Genomic DNA, 15,922 nt, shown 5'->3' with positions numbered 1-15,922 from the left:
AATTTGTAGTTAGTTTGGCAGAAATGTGGGTAGCCTAAGAATACAACTTTGCAGTTGGCATTGCCCTCTAACTTGTGGGATTTTATTGAATTGAGGAATATCCAAGAGGTGTCACTGGTATCAGAACGGCCCTATCTTTGGTTTACTGATTCTTCCGTCTGCTCCAATTTGGTGTTATATCCCCTAGTGAAATTTTTACTCAGTTATACTACTCAGCAACAGGTTTATGTTTGGTTCCCTTTTATACTTCCCTTCTCTTTTTGCTATTCCTATTTTTGAGATATCAAGCTCCTAGTTTCCTTAGTTCTTTGTTAATGGTTCCCTTTATCTCTTTGAGTATACCTAAGACAGTTGCTTTAAAGTGTTTCTCAGGGAAGTCGGTTAACTGGGGTTCTTCAAGGACAATTTTTACTGATCATTTTAATTTTCCTGTGAATGTGCTATCTGTACTTAAGTATACATCTGGTAACTCTGTATTGAACACTGAACATTTTGTTTTTTTTTTTTTTGTTTTTTTGTTTTTAAAATAGCATTTATTTTTTAAATGTTAATGTGTGCATTACAGGAAAAATAAAAACACAAGCAAAGAACAAAGTCATTCAGTCACAAGCAGCTTAGTTGGACGTGTCCCTCCAGGTCGTGCATATACATACACAACATCCCATTTGTGATTGAGATTGTAGTGTGTATCATGCTTTTCCACACATCATGAATACTCACCAATTCAAAATCCCAAAGCTACATGAGTATTTTTGATAACCAAGAATACACTATACCAACTCAATCTGTTATCCTTTCTTGGGGACAAAAATTTCATTGAAGACAGAAATGGCAACAGGCCTCTAGGATAGACATATTGGCAGAGTTACAACTAAAATAATGCATTCCCTTAATGCTCAATTTAAAATGAGACAAAGCAACAGGATACACCAAGCTTGTTTCATTACCAGATTTCTACTAAAGTATTAGCAAGAATGCATGTTCCCAGTGAATTAAAGTATTCCTATAGTATAGCCAGAAGATGCACACACCAGTGGCTCACATGGAAATGTCAATCCTTGAGCACTTGCTCCTGTGTCTCCCTGTGTGCGCCCCTGTGCCCCTTTGCTGCCAGCCTAACGAGCAAGTCCTGATACACAAAGCCCAGAGACAAAGCAATTCCATGTCCCAGATGCATCTTTTCTATCAATTATAACTAAAAGTTATTTACAAATTGGCTAATTCACTAGCTCTACTTTTTATGATTCACTGTTACCCTCAGGACATCTAGAAAGCTTAGATGTTGTGAAATAAAGTATGAACTTTGTGCACAATAAACACAAGTACTTTACCAAAAATGCATATAGATCTATGGTTATAATCTAAACCTGCCTTCCAGATATGGAGCTACTAGCAAAGAGCATGTCCCCTCACCCTTTCTCTTCTCCCTCAGCACCATTTCAGTGACTAAATTCAGGACTACCCTTAGCTCCAAGAGGTGGATTAACAAGGGTCATTCCCAGAAGACAGTTCTTCCTAAAAACTAACAAGGATATTTATAGGGATTATTTTGCTACTTCTAACAAACTTTGGGCATTAGGACTTATCCTTTAATACCCAGCAATACTAACTAAAATGCACATATAACAATGGCTAGACAATCGGAACTAATCTAAGGGCACAGAGTGCTTCTCTATGCATACTTTCTCATTCCCCCACCCACCACCCAGTGAATCTTCCACATATTCTCCAAGACATCAAGTTCAACAATTCCATTCTCCTAAATGGCAACCATTCCTATACAGTAACAAAAAATACTTAAAAGGCATTACTTTAGTCCTTAACTTTTACCATGTGTTGTGCACCTTTAAACATCTAGAAACACTAGATGTTTCCAACAAGGACCTAAGTTTTAAACTATACATACAGTAGCACTGAATAAACTGCAACTTACTGAACAAAGGCTACACTCTGAAGCAAAACCCCCTCTTTTTAAAGGCTAGAATTTGAAAGTGTCTTCCAAACAAGAACATTCTGGCCTAGAACCCTTCCCCTTCTAGTTTCTTATCAACATAGGGGTCAGATATATGCATCTGTAATGCTGAGAGATGACTAACAATTTCACTTCCTAAGTGGTTTTAAGAACAGTCTTTCCTATGAATTTAACATGAAGTATACTCAATGTGTTAGTTTACTAACTCTACTTGTCATACACTGGCAACCTGTTTAACATCTAGATAGACTAGATGTAAATTAGGACTTGTGTCCTTTATATACACTATTTACATAGTAAAACAAAACTCAGATATAAGAGACAATGGTCAATCTTGCTTCACAGAAAATACGTTGGTATAAAGCCCTTTGCATTTTCTTTTCCTTCTTCCTCCCTGAACAGCACAAATACAACGTGTACTGCTCAGAGAACTGTTTTGATCATTCCATTTCTAAAAGACAGTTATTTCATTATGGATTTTAACAAAAAGATATCTACAAAATGTTTTATTTACTACCTCTACTTTTAACATACTTTGTGCACTTCTAAACATCTAGAAAGACTAGATGTTTCAAATAAGGACTTAAGTTTGTCCACTATGTACATAGTAGTGTTAAATAAACTACACACATGTAACAATGGTTACATCTGAAAGTGTCTTCTAAGTAGGATCACTCTGGCCTAGAATCCTTCATTTCTTCCACTTCTTTCTCCCATGTCACATGTGCCACATCTGAGTGTCACATGATGTTATAATTTCACTTCCAAAAGTCCTTTTCAGAAGACTGCCTTTCTATGAATTTTAACACAAAGTGTACAAAATGTGTTAGTTTACTAACTCTACTTTTGTCATACATTGGCAACCTCTTTAATATCTAGAGACTAGATATTATAAAATTAGGACTCCTTTGTCCAGTATATATACAATATATACAGCACAGCAAAGTTAAATGAAATGCACATCACAGGGCAATGGGTAAGCTGAGGTTTTCTAGCACACTCTTAACAAAACATCCTTGCAACTTCTTCCCTCCCACCTCCCTCAACCCAGTGAACAAGTACAGACAGTATTCTGTTCAGAGGTGGCTTAACAATCCCAAACAGTATTTCCCATCACTTTTTAAAAGCTATTTACAAAGTTTTAATTCTACCACTTCTACTTTTAAATATATCAAGCACTTCTAAATATATAGAAGGACTAGATATTCCACATAAGAACCTGTCCACTATGCACACAGCACTGGTAAATAAAATTGTACACGTAGCAATGGTTAGAATCTGAGGTATTTTCTAATATGACCATTTTGTCCTTGAACCTTTCTATCCTCGCATCCCTCTCTTTCAGTCCAGTGGACAATTACAGGCATATGTAACGCTTAGAGATGGCTGAACAAATTCATATTCAAAAGTCATTTACAGAGGACAAGCTTCCCCATGAATTTCAACACAAAGTGTACAAAATGTGCTAATTTTACTAACTACTTGGTCATACACTGGCAACCTCCTTAACATCTAGAGACTAGATGTTGCAAAACTGGGACTCATTTGCCCATTATATACACTATATACACAGCAAAACAAAATGCACGAAACAAAGAAAATTGATGTCTGAAAATGTCCCAGGTATGAACACACTAACATTTTACCTTTTGCAATTGCTTCCCTCCCACCTCCTCCACATCACTGAACAAGTGCAGACAGTACTATACTGCTCACAGAGGAGGTTTAACAGTTCCCTTCCCCAAAAGACTATTTCATATGAATTTTAGCAAAAAGATATTTACAAAGTGATATTTTACTATCTCTACATTTAACATACATCGGGCACTTCTAAACATCTAGCCAGACTAGATGTTTCAAGTAAGGACTCAGTTTGTCCACTATGTACACGACAGTCTTGAATAAACTGCACACATGTAACAATAGTTTTAATTTTAAAATGTCTTCAAAATACGAGCATTCTGGCCTGTCACCGACCCAGTGGGCTATAATGCTCAAAATTTTCAGAATACAATCCTTCCTAGGAATTTTAACACAAAACATACAAAATTTGTTTACTAATTCTACTTTTGTCATACACTGGCAACCTCTTTAACATCTAGACAGACTAGATGCAGATTAGGATTCACTTGTCCTTTATATACACTATATACACAGCAAAGTAAAACAAAACCCATAGACATAAAGTACAAGTCTTAGCTCACGGTAGGCACACCCAAGGACCAGCACACAATGTACGACTCAAAAGGGGGTTTGGCTACTGCCCCCCCCCAAAAAAATTTCATAAGAATTTTAACAAAAAGAAATGTACAAAACGTGTTGCATGTTACCACTTCTACTTTTAACATATATCAGGCACTTTAGAACATCTAGAAGCCTAGATATTTCCAAAAAAGTACTTATCATTTTCAACTATCTATACAGTAATGAGGAATAAAATGCACACACAAAACAATGGTTACAATAGGAAAATGTCTTTGACATAAAATCAGTCTGCACAGGACCTCCTCCTCCTCACGGTCAGTCTTCTCCACGTCCTCCAACCCCCTTAACAAACGTGGACACGTGCAGCTCCAGAGATGGGCTAAGGAATCCATTCCAAAGCCACTTGCAGAAGACATTTCCGATTTTTAAAAACAAAAGGCCATTTACAAGACGTTATTTTCTAACCATCAGACCTCGGCAACCTCTTCACATTGAGATGTCCAGACGCAGCACGGTTTTAACAGGTTGGGGGCAAGTTGAGAGCAGCTTTTTCATATTATATACACAGGCCTTCTACACACGGCCAGGACCTCTCCCCAGGGTGGCGGCCACGCACGTGACGACCGCTTCTCTCGGGAGAACGCACACCAACCGCCCGAGGCCGCGAACCGTTCCACCCGTCGTCGTCTTCGGGGCTTCGCTCACCTTCTGGGACGGTTAAGGCCTTTGTTCGCCCGTCCCGACCGGGCGCGGTCTCGAGGAGCCGCCCCGAGCGGTCGCCGAGGGCCCTTGTCTGCGCGGCTCCTCTGTCCAACGCGCGGCCGAGCTTTGGCGCGTCCACTCTCCTCCGAGGGCCCTCGAAGCCCCTGCCGGCCTCCGCAGCGTCCGGGCGGCCGCCATTCTTCTCGCCCCGCCACGCCCGCCGCCACCCAAAGGCGCCACGAGCTCTGCGGCGGCTTCGGCTGGGACGAACAGGACTGGGCCACGAGACCCGGCCGCCCGCGGGGTCCGGGGGCCGGGATCCGACAGGTCGCCGCCGCCATCAGGTCATCCAGCCAGGGGAAGAGGCTCGCAGGTCCTTCACAGGCAGGGCCAGCCAGTGGGCAGTCGCAGCGGGAGCTCCGGATGTCTGCAGGGAAGAGGCCGCGGCCTGTCCCCGGGCCCCCCAGCTCACCCGCCGGCCGGAGGCCGGAGGGCCCCAGAGGGCCCGGAGAGCAGGCCGCACTCCGTTCCTCACCACGCTCTCGGCCGGAACTCGAACATTTTGAATATAGGGTGTGACAACTCAAGAAACTGACTTCTTCCCACTCCCCAGAGTTTGTTACTGTTGCTTGATAAGAATTGTTGTTTTTTGTTTGTTTATTTGCTCTGCTACACTATTTTTGTTAAGACAGGACCCTTTCTTGTGGGCGGATGTTGAAGCCTCTTAAGAGATTCACCTGGTGATTTGCAGAGATTTCCTTAAACATTTTTGACTCTTATGAACAATAGCACCACTAGAAATATTCATGTATAAATTTCTGTATAGACATATATTTTAATTTCTCTTGGAATACACCTAAGAATGGAATTGTTCTGTCATATGATAACTCTGTTTAACATTTTGAGAAACCACCAAATTGTTTTCCCTAGTGGTTGCACCATTTTGCATTCCTGCCATCAATGTATGAGGTTCCAATTTCTCCACATCCCCAGTGACACTGTTCATCTGCATTGTTCACAACCATTTAGTGCGTGTGTAGTGATATCTCCCTGTGGTTTTCATTTGTACTTATCTAATGGCTAAGATGTTGAGCATCTTTTCATGTGCTAATTGGTCATCTGTATAACATCTTTGGAGGAATAGCTATTCAAATTCTTTGTTCATTTAAAAAATAGCCAGGTGTAGCATACTTATAATCCCAGCTACTAAAAAGCCTGAGTTAGGAGAATTGCAAATTAAGAGGCTAGCCTGGGCAATTTGGAGAGATCCTATCCCAAAACACAATATTAAAAGGGTTGGGGATGTAGCTCATTGGTAGAGCACCTCTGGGTTCAATCTCTAGTAACACAAAATAAGTTTATTTTTATATCAATTTTAGGTTAAAGAAAAATACATAGAAGGTAGGATTCCTATAAATGCTGCCTCTGCAACAGAGTTTCTCTTATTATTAACATCAGACATTAGAGTAATAAATTTGTACACTATAAATGAATATTGATACATTATTAACTAAACTCCACATTGGAGTTCACTCTGGTTTGTCCAACTCTGTGGGCTTTGACAAATGTATAATGCCATGAATCCACTATCACTGTATCAGAGAGAGTAACTTCACTGCCCTAAAAATCCCCTTTGGTCTGCCTACTCCTCTTATCACAATCTGGAACTCCTTCCTGGCAGTCACTATACTTTTTTAAAGTCTGTGATTTTGCCTTCTCCAGAAAGTCATATATTTGGAATTACAGAAAATGTGACATTTTGAGACTGGATTCTTTCACTTTAAAATATGTATTTAAAGTTATATATACTCCATGTATATGTAATATGCCAAAGTACACTCTACTGTCATGTATATCTAAAAAGAAAAAATTTTTCAGAAAAGAAAAAGTTCTCAAAAGGCCTGGAAAATGGCAGGATGAGCACCCAGTACAAATCTGCTCCTCCACAGAATAGAAACAAAGCAACAGATGTGTAACTGTTTGAGAAGGTGAGTGGTCACGGGTAACCTTCGGAAATTGACAGCAGAGAAAATGAATCCTAGTAAAATTCAGAGAGTAACAAAGCAAGAGAAACAGAATACCCCAGCACCTGGCATTTGGCACCTCTCTTGGGGGTAAAGGTGAAAGAGTCAGAGCATGACTCAGAAGTCTGCCTCCCACACATACACAGCTTAAATTAAGGTGAGGGCTGGGGTTGTAGCTCAATGGTGGAGTGCTTGCTTGGCATGTGTGGGGACCTAGGTTGGATCCGCAGCACCACATAAAAAAATAAATGGATGAAATAAAGGTATTGTGTCCATCTACAACTGAAATATATTTAAAATAAATAAATAAATAAGAGAGCTGGAGTCTGCACAAGAAGCTAGCTTTGGAAAATCTCGCTGCATCTCTCAGCTATAGCCAAGACCATCTTGGAAAAATTCCCATTGTCTGAGATTATACTGCTCTTGAGGATCAGAAAATCAGGCACAAGCACATCTCCAGGTTTCTGTGGACACCTCCCTGCATTGACTGGGCAGAAGGCAGCCATCCAAGACCCTCTTGGCTTGGGGGAGTCTCTTGACACAAATCCCCAGAGAGTTTTATGCCACAGGAATGTGACAGGGAGATAAATAAAGGGCAATGCCCTCTGGAATCAGCAGTTTCAGCAAACCTGCCCTCTGTGACTGGGAACACCAGTAGTATGTAGTTACAGCTGGGGCCAAGTCTGAAGGCAGTGGGGTCAAGAGTAGCAGATCACTCAGTTTCTGCAAACCTCCTCCAGCATAGAACTTGGTAGTTCAATTGCTCCCCAGTCCTCAGAGGCTTTGGCCTTTGTCACACCCCTGGGCACATAGACTGAAAACCTCTGGAATGAACATAGACCTGGAGTGGGCTGCATTCTGCCCAAACTTGGTTGGCAAGAAGGTCTGATCCACCACCACCTAGGTTGCACAGACTCTTCCTGCTGGACACAGAACTAAAATCCTCCAGGGAAGAAAGAAACACTTATACGCTTATAAGCTGATCCTAAGGAAAGGTTCAGGAATGTTGTTAATGATTCATATCTGTGATATTTCTAAAGAGGAGTCATTCAGAGGTCCCCTCTTACGAAACCAGTAAACAAATGACATGAAGAAAATATTAGTAATGACTAAAAACATCATGTCTTTAACAAGTTCCTGGGGATAAATTACATATTCTGTATAACCTCACATTTGTGAATAGCAGAATTATACTGAAATAAAATACACTGAAATACCTCACCTTTTGTAGCTGAGAAATGAAATTGTAGGTGACTTCAATTTTTTAAATATTTTTAGGTTTTTCCCCAATTTTCCATGTTAATATAAAACTTCAGTAATTAAAATGTTATTTAATAAATATGAGCATTTGTTATGTATAATAAATAGCAAGCAGCTCATTAGTAGGCAAAGAAAAAATCTGACACGTCACTTTTTCCAAAGGAGCTTAGAGTTTAATAAGCAAATTCTTTTTATTTATTTATTTATTTTTAAGGAAAGGTGAAATAAATATAAAACCTCAGTTCATTGAATAGTATTTCCCCGGTGTCCATCACAGTGCTTTGGTAGAGAAGAGACAATAGCAAATATTTGGCAGTTCTGTTACCAAATAAAGAATGATGAATTCCAAGTTGACAGTGAAGTATCCCATGGGTCCCAGACTTTACCTGTTATTAAAAAGAGACACAAAGCCAGGCATGATGGTGCTTGCCTATAGTCCCAGCTACTTAGGAGTCTGAGGGTGCAAGACCACTTGAGCCCATGAACTTGATGGAGGCTGGGCAACATAGCTTTAAAAACAGTAGGAGAGAGAGAGAGAGAGAGATGACATTGAAGACAATTACTTCTTAAGTCACCAAAAGATCTTTCCAAGAAGACAGATAAGAAATGAAGTCCCTGTGTTTATAAGACAGAAGAAAGTTCTTGTGATAGCTGCAAGATCAACATTTCCATCTAGAAGTGAGGACAGGGTAAAATTTTTTTATCATGTAAAATTTTACCTATGGTTGGACACAGAGCAAAAGGAGTTATTTAAATACGCATTGCAGCATTCATTCTGTTGTCTCATTACACTATTTTTTTCTAAAGAAAATAAAATTCATTGTTACTAAAATCAATATGAAATACAGATATGAATATAGGCATGGAAAACACATAACAAAAGCACATGAATTATGTTCAAAATTCTATACATTTTAGAACCTCAATAAAATGGGTGATTTTCTTCCCTCTCTCTCTCTCTCTCTCTCTCTTTCTCTCTCTGGTGCTGAGGATTGAACCCAAGACCTCATGCATGCTAGGCAGGTGCTCTATCACTGAACTATATCCCTATTCCAAATTTCTTAAAAATATAAATGAATAACATTGATACAATTAAGGTTTCGGAATGATTTTCATAAAAGAAATTGAGAAATTTATAAGAATGAGTTCATGACAGTTCTATAGAATTCCACCAATAATTTATGAAATTGATTATTTTATAAATAAAGCATATAAAAAAGACCTTTTAATTATTTATGAAATGAGAATAATGTTAATACCAAAATCTAATAAACAAAAAATAAAATTAGACTAATCTTGCTTATAAATACCATTGCAAAAATCTTAAATATTTAACAATGTGAATTCAGCTCCTCAAATAAAAGAATATCATAATCAGAATAGATCAATATGAGGAGACCAATAATTATAATTTATCATCACAATTGTTCTAAGGAAAAAAAAATAGGCTCAACTTCATTGGCATTAAAATGGCATGTGACAGAATACTCAACCCTTCTTTTGGTAACATTCAAAAAAACACTCCATGGACACTTCATAACTTTTTTTTTGTGTGTGTGTGTGTTGCTGGGGATTGAACCCAGGGCCTTGTGCTTGCGAGACAAGCACTCTACCAACTGAGCTATCTCCGCATCCCCATAATTAAAAAAAAAAACAAAACACATACACAGACAAATCTTTGTGTATGTAATGTGCATATATTTCAGCTCCAAATTTAGCATGCTATTTAACTGAGTAACATTGGAAATATTAACACTGAAGTCATAAGACAAGAACTTCCACTAATGTCACAACAATTTATTATATTACTATAGGCATTAGGAAAAAGAAAGAGAACTATGAATTTGTGGTTAAAAAATCTGTAAAGAGTATCAAATTAAGATTATTCACAGAATATATGACTATATACCTGGAAGACTGAGAATTGACTAGAAGTCACTGTAAATAATAAGAATTCAGAATTGTAACAAGATTCAAATTCACACACTAATTAATGGCCTTCATCTGTAATGTTAAAAGAACTGTGGGAGGTGAGGGTGTAGCTCAGAGGTTGAACCTAGTATGTGCAAGTTCCTATGTTCCATCACTAGTATTGGGGGATGGGGTGTAACAAAACTTCAGACAGATTAAATTTAACAAAGCCTATGTGAACAAAGATGATTTGTGAATTAGACAGCACTCAGAAATACAAAAGGCTCAGGGAGCTCCACCCTCAACAAACATATATGTATATATCTCCTACAATAGGTTTTGGTTCCTTTATTTACTAAGTTAACATTGTCCTTTGTTATATAAGAACTCAAGTACAGAGACAGCCTCAGGGCAATGGTTTCCTGTTTATTTAACTATACAACCACCTAGATCATATAATGGAAGGAAAGGCCTTATCTACAGAAAAGGATAACTGTCTAGGGATAAACTTAAGAAATGTGCAAAAGTTCTATGAGGACACTGATAAAAATATGCCTGAGAAGAAACTGACATTAGCTATGTGAACATAAAATCTGTGTTAGGAAAGCACCAATTTCATAAAAACATAGCTGGCTTCCAGGTATTGGCCATAATATTAACAAATAATTTTACTTCTTCCTTTCTAATTTAGATGTATTTTCTTTTTCTAATTATTCATGTAAGCAAAAATAACCAATGTGGTTTTGGCACCATTATGGAAGCACAAATAACTGCGACAGAAGCAGACCTCAAATGGATCAGCAAGCTTTCTTTTATTCTGCAGTGGAGTCAATCAATCAGGCACTGAAGGGGCTTGTTTTCTGTGTAAAAAAATGGCCTCCAGTTAAAGAAGGAGTCTGAGTTATATAGTTTACAATGAGGGTGAATTAATCATTGGAGACTGAGGCAGAATGTGTTGGTTTGGGCAGTCAGGAAAAAAGTTGTAAAACTTTTTTTTTTTTTTCCTGAACTCATTGTCACTGGGAAAAGCTCAGAACTTGGTGTTTACTGCTTATGTTCTTACTCTGGGACCCATAGTTACCCAGAGCTTCACTATTTGCTTTTCTCCTTCCAGGACTAATCAGTAATGGGAAAGGGTTAAAGTCCAGGGTCCAGCATTTCAGTATCCACCTCCTCCCTTCAGAACCCACTGTTTTGGGGAAGGAATGGGTGTTTGCTTTTAGTGGAGATGCTGGGGATCAAACCTGGGAAGGGATGAAAGTTTACTTTTTTTCCCCTTGGGGCCCATTGTTACTGGGAAAGAATTTACTGGGAGAGGATTAATGTTTGGCTAATTTCCCTCCCTCCTCCTGAGCCACACCGTCTTTCAGTTTTTCCCAGGGATTGTCTCGTAGGAATATTATTTTCCATAACCCTTCAGTTCTGTCTCAAACTTCAAATACTATGTTGAGTAGAAGTAGCAGAACCAGACACCCTTATCTTGGGCTTAGGGAAAAACTTAGCCTTTCATCACTTAATATTTGCTGCAACTTTTTCATATATTGCCTTTATTACATGGAAGAATCTTCCATTTTTTGAATCATTTTTATTTTTCTCTCCCCTTCCACTTTTTATTGTGATAAAACATACATAACAAAATTTACTATTTTACATTTGCAATTCAGTGGCATTTAGTATATTCACACTGTACAATCATCACTACTACCTACCTCCAGAACTTTTTCATTATCCCCCAACTGGTAATTCAGTTATCCATGGTAACTCCCATTACTACCACCCCTTCCCACATCCTACCACCATTCCTGGTAACCACTTCTTTCTGTCTCTATGAATTTGACTATTTTAGGTATATCATACAAGTGAAATTATATAGTATTTATGTCCTTTTCATCTTAGGAATTTTGTTTAAACTTCTACTTTCATAACTCTTTACCTTTTGTTCTCATTTTCTGTTAAAGTGTTCTTTACTCTTCCACTTCTTTCTTAAGTTTTAATTACTTGTTTATTCTCTCTTGTATGAGAAACCCGCTCACCTGCCCAAACCCAAAGAATGGACTCAGAGATATGAAGTGCAGCAGAAGTAAGACTTTAGTGACAGTCTTGCAAGGTCTGCAGGCACACCAGGAACAGTTATAGAAAGCAACTTATTCCCTGGCACACAGGTCCTTTCCCCCATTTATCACAGGCCAAATACTATGGGGGTTACAATCTTTACAGGCATCACCTAAGTTTCCTTATAAGGTCATTCCCTTTTTGGTAGACTCCTGAACCAATCAAATCTACGTGTACTTCTTTGAAAAAGAGTGACTCCTGTGGGGCCTGACTTTGGACCAATCAATTTTACTTGGTTCTGCACAGGCTGCACTGAGTGGGGAGTGCTGGGTGGGAGTGGGGGAGTTTTTACTCCTGATGTCTGCCAGTGCGAGGTAAGGATATGCTGACAGCTAGCTGGTGGTTCTGTGCTTTATGGTCATCACATCAGCAAACTGCTGTGTAAACTGGCTACCAGTAATCCTTCATTCCAAGCTGAGCCATTTGCATCCTTTTAACTAAATACCTTGCTTTGAAAATAGACTATCAAATATTTTATTCCTCACTTTTGTTGTCTTATCTATTCTTTAATCTTGTAACCTTCCTTTGGACTTTTTTCAAAGATTATGTTTAAATCTTCCTTTCAAGAGACTAGATATTTCTTTTGTACAAGGTTTGTATTTCCTTTTCCTTAGTTATATGTACATGCACATGTATGTAGTATCTATGGCCCCATGATTATTCTTTTAGGCTATTACTGATTTGTGAACATAAACTACTATACCAAGGCTAGCATTTGCTGAAGAGGGATGTGGTAAGAGTTAGGAAAGATATTCGAGGCAGTCTGAGGCTGCAATTCAGATTTTATTCAGGTTTGCTTAACCTTCCATAGAGTTTGTTATTTTTAGTCAAGTAAATTATGCAAATAGTCAATAAACATATGAAACGGTGTCCATCATTCTTAATCAGTAGGGAAATGCAGGTTAAAATCACAAGGAGGTATCACTACACATCTACTAGAATGGATAATTTTAAGAAACTGACATTAGCAAGTGTGAGAGAGGCTATGGAGTACCTAGACTGTTCCATACATTACTGGTATGTATGGTGTTCCAGTTAAATTGATATAAACATGATGAAAATTTATTGGGCTACTAAAGTTAAACATGTACTGCTTCTGCCCAGAAATTCTATATTAGCAATTGGGTAGGGGCAAAAGAGTAACGATCTGGGTAGTAGATATACAGGTAGGTTAATTTTGTAATAACTCATTATGTATATTATTTTGTATTGAAGTAGTATCTAATCAAATGTACTATTTATTATCAAACTCCCCACCCCAAAACTGATAGCCTATATGCAAAGTTTAGGTCTTTGATCTTCTCAGTTGTTGGCAGAGAGCTTTTTAAAGGCAAAGGTGAAATAAACAATTATCTCAACTTCTGGGGATGGAAAACTGTGTGTAACTAGGACTTCTTCCTTTCTTTTTTCCGGGTCAATTTCATTTCTTAGAGAACTGGATTGGAATTACTTTTTAATTATGTCCTCCTACAAGGAGTATATTTATTGCTTAGGAGTATTATCACAGTTGTAAGATGTTTTATTTCCTCCTCTACAGTGTAATCTGAGGACTGAGACAATAGAATGGAGTGAAATTTGGTAAGTTTTTCTACAATAAAGTCTCGTTTGATGGCAAGTGGCAAATAGTCAATTGGAACTGTTGGTCTCTAACATCTGAAGATTTACTGGCTCATGGAACCGAAGTACAGATGTACTTTTATCTTCAAGTACAATAAGTCTTATCAGTACACTGTCTCTCAACTCTCCTTTCTTTGTATTGACTTTATTTTCAAAGATTTGTTTCCCTCTGGGTGCCAAAAAAAAAAAAACTAGTTTTGGAGAACTCTACGATGATGTCAAACACATATACAGTGATCCTGTAGGGAAAAGCGTTTCTCTTCCACGATAGTGTTAACAAAAGTTCCAGGGAGGGCTGAGCTTGGGACATTCCTGAATCAATCACTGTGCTGAGGAGGATTTGATACTCTGCCTAGATAGGCATGGATCACAAGAACCCCTGGGGTTGTGATGGGGAGTAGTGAGAGAGTGAATTATTGACAAAAAGATGCCCCTTTTTTAAAAAAGCTGAAAATGGGGGTTAGAAAAGCCTGGTGGGCAGGCCTACTAATGTTACTACAATCTACTGCCTTTCCTGAAAGTAGCTTTTGAGGACTCATCCCATATTCTTGTATCCTGCAGTTGCAATTTCATTGACCCTTAACTACTTAAATGAATGGATCATATTTGAAAACCAGAAGAGAAAATGTTTCAATTTGGGAATATAGTAAAAGAATTCTCAGTCCTTTCCTGGATTCCATAAATAAATTGCCTGGTTCTCTTTTAAAATTCTTCCCAGCCTGCCTTGTTCTGTTAGTGTTTGAATGTGGGTTTTAAATATGTCCAACAAAATGCCATCAATTTGTTTTTCCAATAAAATGTGCAAGAATTGGTAAGAGTCAATTCGTTGTGATTGTGCCACTAGAATCACAATACATTCATTTTGTGAATCCCTCATGTCTTATCGTCAGTAGAAGCAGCTCTTCTCAGAGATTAACTCAACAGAAATGATATTGATTGCTCTTCAATTTCACACTGGAATTCCATTTATATTCAAAAAGATTCATAACATGGTTCCTGTTTCAATTTACCTTACATAATTCATGCTTACACAATGTTTATTAGCTCAGTTTACAAATGTTCACTCTTTCAGATTAGATAAAAAAGGTAGTAACTGAGCATGCTCTGTGATAAACTGATTTAAACATTGCCACACAGTTCTAGACACTTGCCAGGCACAGGCAATCCTCAATTATGTATGGAGTTGATTTAAAGATTTGGTATGTCCTGGGGGCTACTGCCTACAATGTAAGAAGTCGTTTACCTTCTCCCAGGCCTTCTCTTACATACAATTTCCCAACCTTAACCATAACATCTCAGTATGGACTGGTTTGATTTGTTTTGATTTGATTTAGCAGGCAAAGGAGAAGCAGAGGTGAAGAGTTTGATAATCTTGCCAATTTTCTTGCTTCACTGTTTTAGTCAGCTTTTTTGCTGTCATGACTAAAAGACCTGACAAGAACAATTTTAGAGGAGGAAAAGTTTATTTGGCACTCATGATTTCAGAGGTCTCTCTGTCCATAGATAGCTGGTTCCTCTGCTCTGGGTCTGAGATGAGGCAAAAAATCATGGTGGAAGAGTGTGGTAGAGGAAAGCAGCTCAGAACATAGCACCAGGAAGCAGAGACATAGTTTCCCTCACCACAGACAAAATATAAACCCCAAGGGCTCTCCCCCAGCATCCCACCTCCTCCAGCCACACCCTACCTGCCTACAGCAATCCCAAACAGTGAATTGATGTACTGATTATTTTGAGACTCTCATAATCCAATCATTTCACCTCTTGCATTTTTTCACACATGACTTTTTTTTTGGGGGGGGGTCTTCTCATATTTAAAATAATATTCACCAAGAATCTCCTTAAATAAGCCTCAAATTACAGACTGTTGAGAAAACCACAAGTTAGCTGGACATTCCAGGTAAAGGAAATGGAGTACAAAAGCCCTGGGGTGGGAATGTTTTCAGAGCATTCAGTGAACAAGGAAGCCACACTGGTTAGAACCCACTAAAAGGGAGTATCCTGAACTTGAGACCATTATGTTAAGTGAAATAAATCTCAGAAGGTTGAGAGTGATGCTTTCTCTCATATGTGGAAGCTAGAAAGGAAAAAGGAAAAGAAAGGTGTGTGAGAGGGCAGGGAT

This window comes from Sciurus carolinensis, chromosome 3, assembly GCF_902686445.1.
Source record: "Sciurus carolinensis chromosome 3, mSciCar1.2, whole genome shotgun sequence".
NCBI lineage: Eukaryota > Metazoa > Chordata > Mammalia > Rodentia > Sciuridae > Sciurus > Sciurus carolinensis.
Note: the sequence above shows the minus strand (reverse complement) of the source record.